General features: G+C 43.0%; 1 protein-coding gene across 4 annotated transcripts in view; it reads right to left on the bottom strand.

Annotated features, from left to right (window-relative positions):
* The window catches only part of Nckap5 (NCK associated protein 5), an 843,848-nt gene that overhangs the window by 67,677 nt on the left and 754,232 nt on the right, over positions 1–21,939 (bottom strand). The window lies entirely within an intron of this gene.

Below are 21,939 nucleotides of genomic sequence, written 5' to 3'. Positions count from 1 at the left end.
GTAGTTGTTTCTAGAACAAACTAAGCTGATTTTACCACACATATCACAAATCCATAAATTATACCTCATCTTCAGGAAAAGTTTATGTAGAATTTTTTTTTGATAAAACCTACTTTTTATTTAATCTTTAAGATGGAAACGTGGTTTATAAAAGCTAATGAGCTAGCCCTCCAAATCTGGCTGTCATATAGAGTTTCTGCCCATTTAATAAACTCTCAGAATGAAATGTTCTTGTCATTTTATGGTCTTATGAGGGTCTTGCAGGTCTAGAAATGGATAAGAGATACAGCTTAGTACTGTTTTGAACATGGAGGGGAATGGAACAGCTTTGGCATAATCCTTGTTTTTATCGCGACCATGTCTCTGGTGCTATAAGGAACAGTTGCTTGTGGTACGACTGCCAACTGAGTTGTGTGTGGTCTCTGCACAAGAGTGGGGTCCAGTTTCTTGTATGCGCTACAAGTATGAACATTTGGTCCTTAACCAAGCTCTGAAATTTAGAAGAGAACCTGTCATACTACAGGATGGGACAATAAATGATAAGATGGGTCAAATGCTCAGTGTGCCGATCCCATATTAGGACAGACCCAAGGAGCCAATAAAGTTATCTGTGCCACTACAATCTCATTTCCTCATCAGTTAGAATCCAAACTCCAATATGCCCATCACCCTACCCTCCTCTTTAGTCTTCTTTGCTAGAAATAGTAGCAAACTGAAAATTTCCCAATAGAAAAGAAAAAAAAAAGAAGGCAAATTCTCTAAGCATTCCAACACTTGGCTCTCAGTTGGCAGTGCCATGTTGGGAGGTTACAGAACTTTTGGGAGCTGGGGCCTTGTTGGAGAAAGTCCACCACTGGGGGTGGCTTTGCGTGTCAGTAGACTTGCCCCCACTTTTAGTTCCCAGATTTCTGCCCCTGCTGCCATGCCTGGTCACCATGATAAACTTTTATCTCCCTTGAACTGTGAGACAACTCTTCTTTCTGTGAGTTGCCTTGGTCATGACAGATTATTACAGCAACCGAGAAGTAGGTAACACAGAAGCAGAGTTCCTGTATGAAGAGGGGCTTCCGTGTTCACAGGATGCTCGGAATGAGGCAGAGTGCAGCTCCCATCTTCAATATGGCGCCCACCTCCACATTCTGCCATGGGATCTGTTTCAGCTATGGACTGTAGGGTCACTGACTCCTATGGCTGGCCTCTGAGAGTAATTTTCTCTCCCAGGACCAGAGGGCAAAATTTTAGCCATCTTCATTTCCGGGCCTCCACCTGGTTAGCGTTACTGTCCACTGTCCTTACAGATAACTCACTGTGGTGGTCTGAATGAGAATGTCGTATTTTTGAATGTTTGGTTCCCAGGTGGTGGACTGTTAGAGAGGACTGATTAGAAGGTGTGGGCTTGTTGGAGGAGGTGTGTCACTGGGGGTGGGCTCTGAGGTTTCAAAAGCCCACCTCAGGCCTGCCCTCACTCTCTCCCTCACACACTCTCTCTCCCCCTCTCTTTGTTTGTTGCCGGTGGATCCCGATGTAAATTCTCAGCTACTGCTCCAGCACCAAGCACACCTCCCTGCCTGCCTCTCATGTCATGCTCTCCAGTATGGCGGTCTTATGGATGGACTCACCCTCGGAAACTGTGAGTACGTCCCCAGTGAAACGATTCCTTCTCTAAGCCACCTCAGTTAGAGCAGTAACTAAGAGTCACCATTTCTGTTTTCTTCCCAATGAAGGAGACTACAAGACTGTAGGGAGAGATGCTCTCTGCATGAGAAGATATTGCCAGGAGTCTGTCTGCTGATCTGACTGTCTGTCCATCTGTCCCTCCCTCCTACCTTTCTTCCTTCTCCTTCCCCTACCTTTCTTTTTTCCATATAAAAATGCTGGGTGTCTTAGTAGGTGCTTATGACCCCATAGGTTGGCTGCTTAGCTCACTGAGCCAGTTGGTGAGATCCAAGTTTAGTGAGAGAGCTTGTTATTAAAAGAAAGATAAGGGCTGGGGAGATGGTTCAATGGTAAAGCGCACTTGCTACTTTTGTAGAGGACCTAGGTTCAATTCCCATCACCCACATGGCAGCTTATAACTGTCTGTGACTCCAGTTCGAAGAGATGTGACACTCTTGTCTGATCTCTACTGGCACAAGCCCACAGAAGGTTTATAGACAAACATGCAGGGCAAACACTCATATGCATAATAAAAGATGATAAATTAGAGAGAAACTGAGGACTATGTCTGAAAACAAACTCTGGCCTCCACATGGTTATGTATATGTATTCACACATACATGAACACATACAGACATAACAAAGGGACATTATTAGTTCTCTTTTCAATGATTCCTAGCCCTTAAGCCTGAATGTTTCTGCTAGGTCTCTAATAAAGACCTAGTAGCAGCTTCCGACAATAGAACAGAAGACAAATTTGGGGTCCAAAACAAAAGAGTGATGGAATTCTGTCTGCTGCCATTCAGAAGACTGGAATTTTCTGGCATCTTTCCCCTCATTTCCTTTCCAGTTAGCACACAGTATTGCTATGCCATAGCCTGTAAATGGGGCTCTTTGAATTCCTAGGTTCTCTGAGGACTATATAGCACAGACAAACTCAGAACCCACTTGCTCTTAACTTTTTCTTTGTAATTTCCAAAATTCCCAGGTGCCGACTATGGGGGAAGTGAAGGTGTCATTTTTAAAAACCTATGAAATGAGCCGTGGATAAGGGCTCAGGCAGATGCCAGAGTTTCCCCCTCAAGCAAATTCCTTCAGAATGCTTCCACCTTGGGAAGCTAGGGTCGTAGGGAAAGTGCTGATGCATCTCTCTGTAGTTTCTTTAAAGCACTATTAGCTTCCTGCAGTTCACAAAAATACCGCAACTTGAAAATGTGTTGGCTACTGTACTTCTGAGGCCAGTTATTTTTACCCCCTCTCAGAGAAGTAGGAGAATCCATAAAGTAATTAAATGGTTGTAGCAAGAACAAAGTTCACAGGACCAAGCCTGTTTGGAATTGTCAATGAGTTGGCTCGGTCTTGCCCTAGACAGATGTCAAGTTCATATCTGCCTTTGTGAACGTGGCTGCCAAAGGTGCCTGGCTAATGAGTTCAAGGGTTGGGTCATTCAATGTACCACCAGGCTTCAGTCCTCCAAGGTCACCAATTACATCTCTGGCCTTGGCTGGCCCTCCCACCTATTCCCGCTGCCCCATTTGTCTCTCACTGGTCTGTAAATGCAAGCGCTTACACCTGTCACCACCAACAATCTCAGGAAGTCTCATGGGACGAGTTAGGGCATGGCAACCCAGTCATTTCAAAGCTGAGGTTAGAACAAAAAACCAGACTATTCCTTGAGAAAAATTCCGGTTCTCGGAACACAGGTCCCTTGACACCCTTCATCTCAGCACATCAGGGGTGCACTGAGGATGCTCAACACAGGACATGGAGGAAGCTTACAAAAGAACACTCAGAATTGTCTCCTCCCGACACAGCGCATACCCCGGGAGTGTCTGGTTTGTGAGGGGATGAATGAGTTTTCATTTCTGAGAACAAGACACAGGCATTTCTCCAAGGACCTCTTCAAAATGATTCAGCTTAGGAGACTCCCCTGGCACAGACTCAGGTGCAAAGGAAGTGACCTTATTGGAAAGGTCAACAGCAGCTCAGGGGAGTCAACGGAGGTCTCGTGGGGGATGGCGGTGGGGAGAAACTGTTAACGTCAGGTATGAGCTACAAAATCTCCACTTGTGGGCTGGGGAGACACCTCATTCAGTAGCGTCTGCTGTCTTAGCATGAAGGTCTGAACTCGGTGAAAATCTGGGTGCGGTGGTATAGAGTTGGGAGGGTGGAGACAGGAAGACCCCTGGAGCTCACTGGCAAATTAGACTGACTGGTGAGTCCCAGACTCATCTAGACACCTTCTAGCAAAAATAAGGTAGACAGCCATTGTCACCCTCTGGTTTCCACACACACAAGCATGCACATACCCACATGGAAACAAACACACACACTCAGTAATGAAACATACAAAAAATAAACAAGGTGCATCTGAAGACTCAGAAGATGAGACAGGAAACCAGGCACTTCAAAACTGGGAGAATTGGATTTGTAGGGCACTTTTTTTTCCTGATTTTGAGAAAATAAAAATCAAGGGATGTTTGACCTTCACAATCAGAGTTCATTTGTTTACATCAGTCTGGAGAGAGCTCACATTGTGGCAGAGCTCAGCAAGTTTCCATTAGCAGCGACAGGCAGGTCAGGACAGAAGCCTCCTGCAGACACTCACCAACCATACAGTCAGGACATTCAAGCCAAACCGAGCTGTCATCCTTGAAGCTTTGCCTTGAAGACTAAACAACCTGCCTTTTATTTTTTAAAATATGTTCTTCTTAAAGAGTGATTATTTTTTGTTTTTGTTATTTGAGACAGGGTGTTTCGATAGCTTTGGAGCCTGTTCTGAAACTTGTAGACCAGGCTGGCCTCAAACTCACAGAGATCTGCCTGCCTCTGCCTCCTGAGTGCTGGGATGAAAGGCAAGCGCCACCACCACCCGGCTTGATTTATTTTTTTTATGTACATTGGTGCTTTGCCTGCATGTGTGTCTGTGTGATGATGTAGGATCCCCCGGAACTGGAGTTACAGAGAGTTGTGAGATGCCGTGTAGGGGCTGGGACTTGAACCTGGGTCCTCTGGATGAACAGCCAGTGCTCTTAACCATGGAACAAACCTTAAGGAATTACCTTTTGGTAACTATATCCTTGGGAATGAGCTCATCAGAAATATTAAGGAGCAATGCATGAATAGGGAGCAAAGAACCTGTAGTTGGCTGCAAGCTGTCTTGTGTATAAAAGTGATGGAGCACTTTTCTTGAGAAATACAGTTTGGAGCCAATAGTAATTAAAAAAAAAAAACCAATGATGCTTATGGTGTTGCCTTTAAATGAACTTGGGATGTTACATGGAACAACTGAAAGTTATCACACATGACCTGCAGTCAGTGACCTGTCACGGTGTCCTGAAATCCCCTACCCAAATAGCTGGGACCAAAACTGCTTCAAAGGGTTTCAATATTCAGAGTATATTAGGTGAGTCTCTGAAAACTCAAAATTGGAAACACTCAAAATTAGAACATTTTTGATATGAGAATATATGTCTGTGTGCTATTTGTATGCATGTTCTACGTATGTACGTGTTCACTGTAACTGTGTTTGTGTGTGCAGGCTGTTGTTAGACGGCAGCCTTGGCTGTTGTTCCTGAGGTGTTGCCCTCCCCTTGTTTTGGTTTGGTTTGGCTTTGAGACAGGGTCTCTCACTGGCCCAGAGCTCAACAATAGCTAGGCTATTTGGCAAGTGAGCCCTGGGGATCTCTGCCTCTCCAGAGCTGGGATTACAAGCCTGTGTACCACCCTGACCTTTCCTTTCAATATTAGCTCTAGAGATCGCACTCAGGCCTGTATGATTGATTACAAGGTGAATGGCGTTCTCTCCTCAGCATTTAAACCTGAAACTTTTGAGGGTGATATCTGCATTTCCAAAGCCTGAGAGGCATGTTGAGAGTTGGGTCTTACACTAGGCCATGATTCGATGCAGGGAAATAGTCGCTTGTGGATTCAAATGAATTACATTACTACTAATTTTCTCTCTTTAATCCCTAGAGATCCTAGGAAAATGGAAAACATGAAACTTCAATCTGTCTCTTTTCACACTGGAAACTTCTGCCATGGCTATAAAACCCTTCACTGAAGATGAGGTGTGGGGATGCAGTGAAGGTGGAGACAGGAGGTCCATAGGGTTTGCTGAGCAGCCAGCCATCCCTTGAAAAATGACAGCTAAGGTTGATTTCTCACTTGCCATGCACACACACACACACACACACACACATCTTCCTCAGCCAAATACACAATGAAAATCCATCACAACTCAACAGCCAGAGAGAGTGGTTTGCGGGTGTTCGAGTCTCAGACCATCCTATAAGAGGCACACTTTCCTAACTTGGCTGCAGTCTGAGTGGCTATGTAAATACATCTTGGAAAACGTCATCTCCAGGTTTGTACACATCTTTAAGCTTCATGGTGTGGTGCTGCCAATGAAACCTTCAACCGCAGATGGCAACACAGATTTCTTTATTTGCACATCCCCCTCTTCATCTGCCTGGCTGAAATAAGCTTAAGAGAAAAAAATTCAAGCCAGTTGCCAAAACCCTTTTCATTAAATGTAGGCTATTTGTTTCAAGTTTGCCTCACAGTTTTGTCAGCAGTACAAAAAAAAAGAAAGAAAGAAAGAAAAAGGATTAAACTGATGATTTATCTCCAGTCATTTGGTAACTTTTGGCTGTGGCATGAAGACGACCTTCTAGAAGGTCACATTCGATGTGATGGCTTGGGATGCGTGAGAATCAGCCTCAGTCTCTAAGTTCAAGCTGGTTTAAGCCTGCTGAGGTTTGAGGAAAGTATAGGAGAATGTGAATTTGTTTTGTGATCCTTTGAGCTTTCTTTGGCATGAAAAACACCAGATGTTGGGAATTCGGTTGAGTATCGTATCGGGAGTGAGTATAAGCAAAAAAGTAGGCCATTAAGAGGAAATACAACATTAAAAAGAAGGGCCGGTAAGATGGCTCGGCAAGTAAAAGTGCTTGTAGCACAAGCCTGATGGCCGGAATCTCATCCACGGCACATGCAAAATGCTCCATACAGCAGCACACATCTATAGGACCAGGACTCCTACTGTGAGACGGGGGCAGGGACAGGAGCCCAGGGACCAGCTACCCTGGAGTACAAGGGGCAGCAGAAACAACAGGAGACACTTGGCCTGGAGAGAACTGACCCCCAAAAGTTGTATTCAGATCTCAAAATACATACAGTACAATGCTCATGCTAATATGTAACTCAAAATGGACAATTTACATTAAGATTTTTAAAGGAAAAAAGTAGAGCATGAAAACCCTTTGTAAAGATGGAGGGAAAGTTACTTTGAACCAAATATACAAAAGGACCACCTGAAGCAGGGTCAATACCCTTCAAACCTGATAGTCACAGGCAGTAGCATCACATAAATGATTGTGGCAGGATGTCATTGAAAGGTGTAAACTAAAAAAGACTAGAAATGTGTTCCCATGAAGACCTTGCACTCAGAATTCTTCCTCTATATATACAATAAAACTCCTTTAAGGTGAGAAGCCTACTGAGGAATACTTCTGAAATAGTTGTATGGGTGTCTATTCTCAGATTTTCTATACAATTATGAATCTCTATTAATTTTACTATTTCTTTTGTGTGTGTATGTGTTTATGCGTGGAGGTATGTGCATGCATGTATGTACATGTGGGCAAAGAGGCCAGAGATCAACCCTGCCTTTCTCATTGTCTCTCCACCTTACTTTCTGAGACAAGGTCTCTCACTGAACCCCGAAGTTTGCCCGTTTGGTTAGACTGGCTGACCAGCAAGCTCCGAAGACTTCCTAACTCTGTCCCACAAACACTAAGATTCCAGGTTTGTACTGAAATGGCCAGCATCTACATGGGATATGGGGATGAAATTCAGGTCCCTGCGGTAGCTCAGATTACATCTTACCAACTCAGCCAGATCTATAGCCCTTGAGTTTGCAAAGTTAAAGACTGAACTCTAGGCTATCATCCCTTTGGGCTAAAAATGCTGAGGTTGGCTCCTAATTCCTCTTGTCTTGCTACAGTAGTATCCATGTCTTAGAAAACAACGCCTAGACTTCTATGCAGCATTCACTGCGATAGTCAAGTGTAGGCTAATGGACAGGTTATTTGTGGTATCCCCATCACTGACCTAGGAACAGACTTGGATCCCAGATCTCTCTTTTAGCAAACTGTCAATTACAGTGCAGTCCTCGTGTGTGAGAGAACAGCAACATGAAGCTCTCTCAGCTACCCTACCCTTTCCTCTTCCCACCCAGAGCTGAAACCTTGCCCTTCTTAGCACGGCATTTTTCTAACTGAAGAAATATTAACCTTAAATAAAATTCCCTCTTAAAAATAAATGTGCACGTGTATGTCTGTGTGTATGTGTGTGTGTGTGTTTGTAATACATGTATGTGGAGGTCAAAGGTGCCAGTCCTCACTTCCCACCTTGTTTGAGATGGGGGTCTCTTGTTTGTACTGTACATGCCAGGCTAACTGACCTAAGAGCTTCTGGGAATTCTCCTGTCTCTACCTTAGATCTTACGGTAGAAGAGCTGGGGTTACAGATGTATGTTACCTTTTCTGGCTTTTATATGGGATCTGGGGAGTTGAACTCAGGTCCTCCCGCTTGTGAAGCAAGTGCTTTACCTATAGAGACATCTCCTCAGTGCCCAGTAAAGCTAATTTTATCAGCAGAACTTTCTAAAGTACCATACAGGAGTAGAACCACGATGGTTCCTTCCAGCCCTGCCCTTCTTCATCATTTGTTCTAGTTGTACAAAAGGCAATTTATCCTTGCCCCCCTTATTTTCTCGTTGTCCTTATCTCTCCTTAGCTCTTTCCCCAGCAACCTGATTATAGTACAGATGTATCTGTGCACTCTTTTAATCCACTTTCAAGCTGGCACTTGTGGAAGATGTTTCAAAGGTCTAGACTAATGATGCTTACTCATTCTGCATTGTGCACAAACTCATTTCATTCCCAGATGAGTAAATCACCGTTTCTCCTTGGAAAATGTACAGCGTTGCTGTCCTAAAGGGTTACCTTTGTCTCCATTCGATTCATATTCTCTCCTCCCCCTTCTCCCTCCCTCTGGCTGTCTTGACAAAACCAAGTGAAAAGTGAACAGTTATCTGGTTGAATCTGATAGGCACTGATGGCTACTGTGGGTAATTCTGCCTCCCCAAGTCCCTTCCTCCCCATATCAAGCTTGATTCATCTTATAGACATTTGCCTCTACTCCACATTTCACCTGCCTGGATAGCATCTGCTTTGATAAGGCACACGAGAGAAGGGAGGAAAGAAAATAAATTAGGGGTGGGATGCTGTGGGAAGAAATTTAAAAGAGTTTATTTGACAAGAAGCATACAAATCAAGAGGCATGCAGAGATTTAGTCAACTCAGCAACTAATACAAATTTTAACAGATGATTGCACACATATATACACACATAATGCATATACGCATATTCCATCCTCAAATTCATATCTACATAATACACACATATACACAGTATATGTGTACACACATACACACATGGATATGCATATATACACATGCATATGCACACATATACCCATAAAAATCCACACATGAATACAACTGCCACATTCGCATACCCACACATACATGCATACACACACACACACACACACACACACTACTGGCATTATAAATTGGACAGTAGGCTGCACAGAACATGATCTCTGAATCAAAATGTGGTGAGCTTGTAATTTCTTCAGACAATTGCCTGGATTTGGTTTCTGAACTTTGAGAGAGAATCCATATAGAGCCTGGAGGTCTTGTCAGATTGAAGAAATAATGCAGACATTAAGGGAGAAGGGACTTAGCAGCTAGGTTGGCAGGGCAATGCACCAGAGAGGAAAGCTGGGAGCAGGGGTTTCCTTACAGTCTTGTTTGAGTGCAGCCCATGCATGAGGTGAAGCTCAGATCACAGAGACAATTACCATGAAGCAGTAGGTTGCATAATTCCTGGAGCTCAAACAAGGAAATAACAAGACGCTCCTACCATCTGAAGAGGTGAGGCCTTTCAATATGAGGAACACAGAATTCGAAGAAGGTTCAGGCCTCAGGAGTGAAACTAAATTGTACTCAGAATAAAAGCTCTTTAGACTTGTCATAACAAAACTTGAATGGAAGTCTTGGAAAAATAAAAACTTCCGTGCTAATACATAAAGTGTGTTCCAGAACAAAGTCTAACAGTCTACAGAGAGACAATAAGGTACAATTCACATTCTCTGTATCCAATTAAAAATCATGAGGCATACAAAAGAGCAGGTGATTGGAATTCATAGCCAAGAGAGAATTAAACCAGAACAAATAGAAAAAGAAATGATAGGGATAATGAAGTTAATAAATGAGAACTTGAAATGGTTATTGTTAACACTCTAAAAATATAAGGAGTTGTAAGTAAAAGTTGTACATAATCAAGATGGATCAAAATAAAAAAGACAACGACACAGAGATCATTACAATGTGAAGCTACGTACAAATGAAAAATACACGGTATGGGATTAGTAACAGAGACACTTGAAACAGTTGAAAGAAACATCAGTGAATTTGAAGATAATTAAGTAGTTCAAACTAAAACACAGAAAACAAAGGCAAGAAAAAATTCAGAAAACAGCAGTTCAGTGACCTGGGAGTCAATACTAAGTAAGTAAATTAGCTCTACTGGAGCCATGGAAGCAAAGAAATCAGAGGAAAGAAATGAAAAAGAACCACAGATGTTACCAAATTTAATAAATAAAAATAAAATCCAACATACAAGAAACTCAATGAATCCTAGCCAGACCAAAACTGAAGAAAGCCACACAAGATACACCATAATCAAATGGCTCGAAAGTCTGAGGTAAAATCATGCGATCCCCTGATCAGACCCTTCCCAGAAGAACCAAGACAGACAGCAGATTGCTTCTTTGTAACCATGAAAGCCAGGAGACGATGGACCGCCATCTCTAGCCTAGTGAAAGGGACAAAAGAAAGCCTGTCAAGATTGTAAAAATTAATTTCAGGCTGGAGGAAGGGCTCAGTGTTTAAAATACTTGTCCCCTGTGTGTGAGGGTCAGTTTCTATCCCCAGAACTCACGAAAATACAGGGTAGGTGTGGTGGCCCGCCTGTGATTCCTGCCTCGTACAGTGGAGAGAGCTTTTTTACAATCGTTGCCAGAGCCTTTTTATATAAGAAATGCCAGAGGATGCCCCATAGTCAGGTGGAAAATAGAGAAGAAATAGGACAGAAGAGAGGGCAGTGGAAATAGTAAGATAAGATATGGTGAGCTTATGGTGAGGTTTTAAATACTAACAGGCTAGGATGTTCAGTCTGGGTTAAATAAAAACAAATCCCATTTGTATACTCGGCAGTTTTAGCTTTGATGTCTGCTTTGAGACAGGGTCTCTCTGTGTAGAGCAGGGTGGTCTTGAACTCATAGAGATTTAGCTGCCTGTGCCTCCAAGTGTTGAGATTAAAGGCATGTACCATCAAATCTGGTTTATATATGATCTATAAGAAATACACTTTAAGCCAGGGGTATTGACACATGCCTATAATGCCAGGACTTGAAGATCAAAGCTAGGCTGGTCTACATAGTGAATTTAGAGTCAGCTTGAGCTATCATGGCAAAACCTGGTGTTAAAAACATCAAAATGAATGATTCAATAAATCCCAAAACTAACCAAGGAAGAAGAATAAAAGGAATCCAGCATATATAGAACAGATGTATACAAAGCAAAATAACAGCAATATGCAGGAATTATCCAAACAAAGCTGTGGCACTACACCAACAATACAGTATGTAACTCCAGGAAGGAATCCTTCTAGAGATGCAGACATGTTATAGAGACATTATTCTCCTCCAAGCAGACCTGGTTATCCTAGGAGTGAACACTGACAGCCTAGAATTCTGGAGCAAAACCTGTTGAACCACAGAAGAAAGCTAACTTTGAAATGAAAATGAGATGACACCTCTGAGTCATAGAACATATGCATGTATATGTATATATATGCACACACACACACAGACACACACACACACCTATATACACAAGCACGAGAGACTGGCAATAGGGACAGGAAGCAGCATTTCCAGTCCATTCTACCAAACAGTCTGCCCACCAGGGCAGAATCTATTCTTTTCACATAAAGATTCATTGAGGCAGATCATATCCATCATTATATATTTCCTCAGAAAACTAAAGATTTATTGAAATTGCAGAAAATATATTTTGTAATGATTGTAGAATTAAACCAGAGAGTAACTGAAGACACCTAGAAAAATGTCCAATTCTCTGAAATTAAACAGAACACTACTATATGTTCTGCAATTCTAAAAGAAAATTAGAAAATATATTGACATGAATGAATACAAAAATACAAGAGAACACAACAGACTTGATTAAGAATGTTCAAATATTGTTTTTTTTTTTTTAAAGAATGTAGAAAGGTAAAGAACATGGGAGACACAAGTTAATAAAAGAAATAGAAATGTAAACAAGTTAAGAATTTTTAAAGATACATATTTTATATTGATTTTGTTATTTAACCTATTTAACAATTTCATATGTATATATGTATACACACCACATACACACACATGATGTGGGAAGGTCATTTGTCTATCTGTTGCTTTCATTGGTTAATTAATAAAGAAACTGCTTCGCCTGATAGGTCAGAACATAGGTGGGTGGAGTAGACAGAACAGAATGCTGGGAAGGAGGGAAGTGAGGGCAGATGCGATGCAGCCAGCCGCCAGGTCAGACATGCTGAATCATTCCCTGTAAGCAACCACCTCGTGGTGCTACACAGATGATTAGAAATGGGTTAATCAAGATGTGAGAATTAGCCAATAAGAGGCTAGAACTAATGGGCCAAGCAGTGTTTAAATGAATACAATTTGTGTGTTGTTATTTCGGGGCATAAGCTAGCCAGGCAGCTGGGAGCTGGGCGTCAGGAAGGCAGCCTGCTGCTCCATCTACACACACACACACATAATAGTATTCTGATTACGAGCCCTACCCACCCCAAATGAGTAAATTTAAAAATAATTAGGGGATGAAACGATGGCTCAGCAGTTTAAAGTGCTTGTTGTTTTTGCAGAGGACCTGGGTTCAGTTCCTAGTGCCCCCTACAGGCAGCTCATCACCAGCGGCAGTTACAAGGGATGTGACATCTCCTGCCCCTGTTGACACATACACTAATGGGCACATCCTCCCAAAGAGACACACATGCATATACATATTTAATAAAAATAATCTTAAAATGTAAAACACATAATAAAATCATAAAAGTTATTTGACAGTATTAATAAAAATGTCAAATTTCTACCCAGAAGTTACATATGCATGTATGTAATATATAATGACAGTGATATATGGTATCTATATGCATGCCATGGTACACATGACTCTCCCTTAGCAAAATAAGTAAGTATAAAAATGTTAAAAGGCAAGCAACAGGCTGAGGAGCAAAAAATATACCTGAAAGAGGATTATAATCCCAAATAAAATGAATTAACTTAGTAATAAGACATGAAACAAAATTTAACTGGAATTTTGAAGACATATGTCAACAAAGAGGATGTATCTATGATAAATGCAGAGAATGATGGCCAGCATCAAGGGACACAGGCTAAAACTACACAGCCTGGAGAGAAGGTTCAGTGGGTGAGTGTGAGGACCCAAGTTCAGATCCCATGTGAAAGAACTGGCACTGGCTGCTCACATATCTACAACCTCAGCTCTGCGTGCAGTGGGGGTAGAAATAGGCAGATGTTGAGCTTTGCTGGCTGCCAGCCTAGCTTCGGGTTAAGTGGGAATCCCTGCCTCAAGGGAATAACATGAAGTTATAGAGGGGGGGCATATGATGACCTCCTCTGGCCTCTGTGAGCACACAAATGCACACACACTTGCACATACAAATACCTAGATCACATACATTTCATATAGATACATATATACACATATAAAACCCCACCTCAAAACAAACAAAACCCTACTTCACAAGAGATAGTCTAAAATGACAAAGCTGAACACGCAAATATTAAATAGTGGCAAGCATGTGGAACAAGAGAAATATGTGTTGCTGAGAATACAAAGCCATACTTGTGTTTTGGAAAATCCTGGCATGTTCACACAAAGTTAAGTACCCACCATAGAACCAGGCAATAGCATTATTACCTGAAATCAAATGGGGCATTTGCTCACCTGGAGACTTCTGCACAAATGTTTATGGAAGCCTTCTGCATAATCGTGTACCCTGGAGACAACTCAACTGTCTATCAAATAGTAAACCAAAAGATGAACTGTGGCATAGCTACACAGTTCTAATTAGCAGAAAATTAAAAAAGTATGTAAGCAAAAATCCCACTGAGAATATGCTAGCCCAAAAAGTTCTATGGGTCCCACTTACTAAGAGACCACATCCAGAATACTTGATGTTCTCAGGATGGCTCTATTTTCATAAAGTTCAAAGACAGGAACCACCACTCTGTGATAGGCAGCAGGTTAGAATGTCCCCGGGACATGTTGTTAGGGGAGGTCTAGCTGTGCAGGAACATGAGCATTTACTTTGGGGAGATACTATTCTAAACCATGATTTCAGAAGTAGTTCTGTACTGTATCTGAATGCATTTATTGAAGCTTGCTGTACTATACACTTGAAAGGGTGAGTTCATCCCAACTCACGGTCCATGGATCACATGCGCTTCTGACCCTAACACCCCTTTATACGGCCTCAATACCCTCAGAGATGATTAAGCTACAGTGATGGTGGACTGTTCCTTTGGCTGGTCCTTGGTACGCTATCTGTGGGAAGCAGACATTTAGTCACATCTCCCTAGGGAAGATCACATGACAGAGTGCTAGAGAGGTCGCATTGTTTTTCTTCTTTAAAGATGTATCAAAGAACAACTTGACAGGACAGGCGCTACGAGTCCCCCTCTTGACTTTCCCCAACATTACCATTACCGTCTAAGTTGGGGAAATACATGACTCAAAAATATAGAGGTGGGGGCACAGACCCCCCTAACTAACAAGTGCCGCAGTCGTAATGGAAACTGAGGTATAGTTTCTGAAGAGCAAACTCCAGGTTCGGTTTTGTTTCTAGCACAGTATTTTGGTTCCGAAAATGCCAGTTGGCATATGGAAGACGGGAAGGTTCAGGAATGAGTTTAGCACTTTGGATTCTGCCCTTGAAGTTTGAATCTTACTTTTTTTTTTTACCTCCAGCTTTCTTCTTTGTTTAGGAAAAATAAACAAGACTTGGCAGAAAATGTGATGAGAAACTGCACCATTTTGATCCAAGGATAATACATAAAAAATTGAAAGATGTTATCAAGAATATGTGTTGATACCATCCTCGGCTGTTTTCATAACATGGCCTTCCGAGAGGGTGACAGCGATGTCACTGCATGCTGAACAGTACAGAATGTGCAACTGCTTCTCTAGAAGGTTCTGCAAGAGGACAAGGAGACATGAAAAGACGTGTCGGAGCAACTGCGGGTTCGTCCATGCGGGAGAGCAGCAGTATGCATGGAGAAGTGCGCTACAATAAGAGGAAGGTGAAAGGCAAGGGAGGATAATGGGACAATGTTGCTGTTCATTGACTCTGAAGTGGGGATGGCCTTTGAGGCTTGAGAGCCTGCCCTTCCTTCCTGTTCACTTCCTGCTTCCTACGTGTGGGGGCAATGTGACCAGCCATTTTCCTGCTCCTGCCACCGTGCCTCCCCTGCCTGGGACACATGTTCCCCATCACAAAGGGCTGTATTCCCCAGAACTGTAGATCAAAATAGATGTCTTCTCCTTTAGAGCTGCTTTTTTGTCTGGGCATTTTTATCCCAACAACAGAAAAAAATAACTAAGACAAAGACAATCTATGGGGCTGAGAGGATAGAGGGAGGAGAGGAGATGGGGAGCAGCAGAAGCTAGGGAACCCTGAGCCGAGTTATGAAGCCATAACTGGAATGTTCAAAGTCAACATCCTCTCTGTAAGCAGCGCTGTTGGGGAAGAGGAAAGGAAAATAAAAACAGCATCGCTGAAGGTTGGGAATAAGCAGGAAGTCAAAAGTTCCAAGTTAATAAAGTGTTGAAAAGTCCCTGGAAACCAAAGCATCTCCACACACTTACAGCGCCCTGCCCTCCTATCCCCAAAAAGACCTGAGAAAGGGGAGCGGAAGGAACGAAATTCAGAGGCCAATTGGGTTCCTCTGTGGGGTCCTTAGTGCCTCAGAGGAAGGGAGCAAGCTGCAGCTCTAAGTGTTTGTGTAGCTAGATCTGGTCCACTGTGCCGGGGACGGAGACAACTCTGAGGTTCACAGCCCACGCCATCTCTTTTTGAGGAATTCTCCTTAGCTTCTCCAGGGAATGCCTACAGAATGCCACCCTGCATCAGTGTTTATCATCATTACAAACACAGCTCACCAATAGGCATGGTTTAGTGATTAGTATTGTTCTGTCTGCTTCTTCTCCAAGGCTCCCTTCGTATACTGTTCATGCCAGTGGTCAGATGCTGGGAATAGCTGTCTGGATGCAGGGATTCCTGCACCATTAGCAAAATGGACACATCGTTCTCATGTAGGGATTGTTAAACAATGAGAGTTTCTGGTCCTCTCCACAGCAGACTGTCCTTTCCAGCAATCTTATTATAAAATTCAACCCAACTAATATCCATAAAAAATGATCTGCGGTAAACTCAGCATGAAATTCTATGTAATTGCTGTGGGATGTGGGATAATATAATGATTGAATGATAAGGGGGTATTTTGTGAGGACTGGTGTGTGTATGTGTGTGCAAATGTGTATACACACATGTAGAGGACAAAATTCAATAGCGGTGTGCTTCCTTAGACACTGACTTTTGTTAGTATCAGACAGGCTCTATTTCTGCCTGGAGCCCCAGTCCTCCAAAGAGCCCAGGCTGGCTTACCAGTGAGCCTCAGGGGCCTTCCTGCCTCACCTCCCCAGCACTGGGTTAATAGGTGCTCTACCATGTTCAGTTATTTTACATGGGTTCTGGGAACTGAATGTTAGTCCTCATGCTAGCAGGGCAAAATCTTAGAAGACTTATTTTCCCAGGCTCCGCAAACAGTGTTACCCTGCATTCCCTTGTGGCCAGTCATCTTCAAGAGAAAGACAGCATTTAAACTACACACATGGCAATTGTGCCTATAATTCTGAGAAATCAGTGCCCTATCATGTCAAGCAACTCCCTTTGAGACCAGCAGGAGCAGTTATTGCCAGTGGAAGCCATCATCTTGCTGTCTTTTGTAATGAATAATCACGCTGTATGTGGGCATGAGACTTTCCGGACCGAGACTCTCCCTAAACTCAGGTCCTTGGGATGAAGTGAGCAGGGGTGTGGGGACAGGCAGGTGCTCGCATGAGGCATTCATGTTTTACAGACATCAAGACAGGCTTTTAGGGCTAGGAACATGGCTCAGTGGGTACAGTGCTCCCTGCACAAGTCTAAGGACCCGAGTGCAGATCTCCAGAGCGCATGTGAAAGCCGGATGCTTAGTGTGTGTTAGCGACACTGGAGCTCCCATGGGAGATGGGAGAAGAAAACAGGAGACTCCATAGATGTCATGAGACCAGTGGTCTGGACCACTGGTCTCAGATATGGAAAGCAAGGACTAGCACCCGAGGTTATCCTCTGACCTACACATGTGTTACATGGCATGTGTATGCCCCCCCAACGCACACTAAGAACGTTTTTCAAAAGAAAAAGATGAATTTTGAGTTCAGATCTTATTTAAGTAAAAGTGTCTGCTTTTGTTGGTCATGGGAAACCTGACGGCAAGTGAGGATGCTTTTAATAACGGATGTCACTAGGACAACCTGCTCCACTTGCCAACTACACAGTGATGATGTGGGCTGCATCCTGGTACCCAAAGTCTCTCCCCAACTCTGTCCAGTCTATTAGCTCGGTCTTCCTAGTCCTAGATGGACAAACCTGGGCAACTTCCTTTAGCTGATAGCCTAAGCATCCAGTTTATGTCTAATTATGTGTATTTGTGTTAGTCAAGATTCTCCAGAGAAAGAACCAACAAAGTGTGTGTATGTGTGTGTGCTGTATGTATGAGAGGGGGGGGGAGGAGAGAAGAGAGAGAGAGAGAGAGAGAGAGAGAGAGAGAGAGAGAGAGAGAATTGTCTGTCATGATTATAAAGTTTGACAAGTCTTAGGAGCTGCAGGGTGAGGCAGCCAGTTGGAGACCAGGATAACTAGTACACAGTTCTAAATCAATGACCAGAAAAGCTAATTGTTTGCCTTGACCCTAACAGAAACAATAATACAGTGACCTGAAGTCAGAGCAGGCAGGAGCAACTTTCTTTCCCTTGGGTTTGGGAATATGAGTTTTCATCTTCTACTTGAATGATTCACTGCTTGAATGAGGCCCACATCAAGGAGAGTAACCCGGTTTCCCCATTTATCAAACTAAAATTTAACTTCACCCCCAACACGCACAGATATACCTAGGACGACTTGTTTGAACAGGTATCTGGGTTCCTCATGACTTTTCAGACTGACACATAAAATCCATAAAGTAAACCCCTACAGTAGTTAAGAGTCTGGTGTTGAGAACTCACATAAATGACTTGATGAGGGGAAACAGGATGGAGACATCATCCAGCCCAAAGGACATAAGCACATTATGTAGGACATGTTCATCAGAAGGCAATCTGTTAACATTACCTTTCCCCAAGCATGTATGAGCATGTGTGTATTTGTATATATGAGTATACATGTGCATGCAAGTGTCCATGTGGGTCAGGGGTCAACCTGTCAAGTGTCATTCTTTAGGAATCATTCATCTTGTGATCTTGATTTTTTTTTTTTTTAAGATTGGGTCTCTTACTGGTCTTATTGGCCTAGATCTTGTAGACTGACCAGTTAGACTCCTGGAATCTACTTGTCTCTGCCTCTCCACAAGTGCACACCTCCAGGTCTGGCTTTTTAGATGGGTCTGGGGATCCTACTCAGGTTCTGACTCTCGGGCAGCAAACAGTTCACCATAAGTTATCTCCCTAAATTCCTTTCCCAAGTTCTCAGAGAAACTGCAGTGATTTAGAGACGAAATGAAATAATGTCCAAACTGCTTTCTGAATGCGTCTAAGATAGAGGTCTCAGATCTTGCAGATATAGCTCGAGACTAATCCTAGCTCTATTTCCTGAAGAGATAAATGAGGCTCATGGGGAGGGGGGAACCCAGACCTCTGGGGCCATAACATTTTTACTTGCAAACAAATATTATGCATGATTTAGAAATACAAGATCATGGCTCCCTCTGATCATTGTTCTCACTCGTGTTTGACTTCCCATACATAGAAATGACAGGTGTCCTGAGAGCTGGCTAAGAAGCAGGCAGACAACACAGACCAGAGGTGAGTATTTTCCTGGCTGGGACTGGTCTTAGTTTCTTCTCATGTTGCATCCTCATGAAAGCAACTTCAGGGAAAAAGTTTGCCTCTTGATCACGGATCAAGGTCACAGTCAGTCATGGCTGTGAAGTCACAACAGCAGGAGCTTGAAGCAGCTGGTCACCTCTCGTTCACAGTCAGGAAGCAGAAACCAATGACTGTTCCCTCCTCACGCTGCAGGGTTCCGGCCCAGAGAAACCAAGAGTGACACCCACAGTGGGTGGGATTGCCACCTCAATTAATAAGACAACCCCCACAGTCAAGTTCAGACACCTGTGTCTTGGGTGAGTCTATATTCATTAAGTTGACCACTGAGATTAGCCACTGAAGGACTTTGCCAGTGTGCCCACTAAATTGTGGCTCAGTGGTAGAGACATTTGCCCCCGCTTGGGGTATAAGTAGCTGTGTACCCATCCATATCTTGGCATTTGGTAGCCTATTAGGTACTGATAGTGACCTGCCGACTCTCCTTGGACCCCACTCCTTGAGCCTGTCCCAATTAACAGCATTGCTCAGGCTTCTTTGACAAAAGCTACCCTGTGTCCACAATGGGAGGAAGCAGTGACGACTCCTCAGGAGGAAGAATGCTAAGACCTTGTGCTCTACACTCCAGACTTTCTTACAGGCTAAGCTGACACCTAACATAGCAGCCATGGTCAGTGACATGTGTGCCAGCAGACAGGTTCTGTCTGCTACTGTTACTATCTTACAAGTCTGTCTGTGTGTCTATGTGTTCATAGGTAAACGTGTGTGTGAAGGCCAGAGGACAACTTCCGACTGTCCTCTCTCAGACACTGTTCATCACTGTTGAACTTCCTCTCTCCCAAGGAGGCTAGACTGACTGGCCAGTCAGCCCAGAGACCCTCCTCTTCTTCCCCAGCTCTGGGATGACAAGAGCGTGCCTCTTCTTCGTGATCATTTTCCGTGGGTTCTGTAGATTGCACGCAGATCCTCATGCTTGCAAGACAAGCATTTTACCAACTGAACCATCTCTCCAGCCATTAAAATTCTTAGCAACTTTAACATCATGTGTGTTTAAACATGCATATATGGCATGTATTTATGCACACGGGTGTTCATATGCCATGGCACACAGGTGGAAGCCAAAAGGCAACTTCGTGAAGTCTGTTTTCTTCTATAGTAGGATCCAGGGATCGAATTCAGCTGTCAGGTTTTGCAACAAGCACTTTTACCTTCTGAACCATCTTGCTGGCCCTCTCATAACTTTTGTGCAAGAGGACATGTGTTTTGCTTTGTACTGAGTTGTGCAAAGTATATAGCTCATTGTGGGGACAGCAGGAGTGACAGCGCGTCTTTTGCTGGCTGCTTTTCTTCCTTGACGGATGTCCTTTATTGCTCTTTCCTGCACTTCTTGATCATTTACTTGACCTTGAATCCTTGTCACAGAGTCTACTGGGAAACTAAACTAGACTGCTGCAGATCTCATTATAATCCTGGAAAACACTGTGAAGAATTAAGCAAAGCCAGTCTGCTGGGGCTGCAGAGACGGCTCAGTGTACATATAATTAAACATAAAAATAAAATCTTAAAAAGAAAGCCATCCTGAACTGGAGAGATGGTTCAATAGTTAAGAGTGTATAATGCTTTTGCAGAGGACTCAAGTTCAATTCCCAGCAGCCATGTCCATCAGCTCACCACCACCTATAACTACAACTCCAAGGGATGCAAGCCCTCCTCTGGGCTTCAAGGGCACCTACATTCATAAGCACAGACCCCTCCCTATACAGATGTATATAAAAAAGGGAATCTTTTAAAAAACAATTCACCTGAATATTTTATTAAGGTGAAAAAAATTAGTGCATATAGTTCAGCTCTTGCCTTGGAGTTTATATTGCTGTGGAGAGATACCAAGACCACATCAACTCTTATAAAGAAAAACATTTAATTGAGAGTGGCTTTTAGAGGTTTGGATCTTATTATCATGGTGGGACATGCCAATGTGCGGGTAGACAGGGTGTTGGAGAAGGAGCTGAGAGTTCTACATCTTGATCTGCAGGCACAAGAAGGAATCTGTGTATCACACTGGTGTAGCTTGAGTATATGAGACCTCAAAGTCTGCTTCCATAGTGACACACTTATTCCAACAAGACCACACCTCCTAACAGTGCCAACCCATGTGAGCCTAGCATTCAAATACATGAGTCTATGGGGGCTATAACCTATTCAAGCCAACACAGCTGTCACCAAAAAGAAAACAAAAAATGTCTTAGTCATATCATCTGTCAAGACCACAACTAACTGTAACAGCCAGGGTGTTTTTTTCGTGTGTGTGTGTGCACATACACAAGCTCATGTGTGCTCAGGTGCAATTACATTTTTATGTTTATGTGGAAGCCAGAGGATAGCCTTGAATGATTCCTTATACACCATCAGTCTTGTTTGTTTTTTGAGACACAGTCTCTCATGGGCCTGAAATTCTTCAAGTAGGCTAAGATGCCCTATCTTCTCCTCTCCAACATTGGGATTATAAACATTTGTCACCACATCTGGCTTTTTCATGTGGGTTCCAGGAATACTTCCATCCTGTGTGGCAAGCATGCTTTAGACTGAGCCATCTCCCCAACTCCAAATGGGTTTTATTAGAAAACAACGCCCACAAAAGCTTCCCATGTCTCTCACATCATCTACCCAGCACTCAAGCGAATTCAATATGCAAATATCTCCCTGACTAAGTAGGGCAGTAAACAGTGGCAGAGATGACATTTAAACAATGGCTCCACAAGCCATCTGTTTAAAAAGAAGTTGTTTGTCTTTTCCAGGATGTCAGGAAGAATACATTCATATTATTGAAGAACTACAAAGCAAGGTAAGTTCTTGATCATTATGATGACAGAATTCTTCAGAGCGATAAAGCCCTTGTGGT

The sequence above is a fragment of the Chionomys nivalis genome, chromosome 5 (genome assembly GCF_950005125.1).
Source record: "Chionomys nivalis chromosome 5, mChiNiv1.1, whole genome shotgun sequence".
NCBI lineage: Eukaryota > Metazoa > Chordata > Mammalia > Rodentia > Cricetidae > Chionomys > Chionomys nivalis.
The sequence above is the reverse complement of the archived record's forward strand: the minus strand, read 5'-3'. Positions and strand labels throughout refer to the sequence as shown.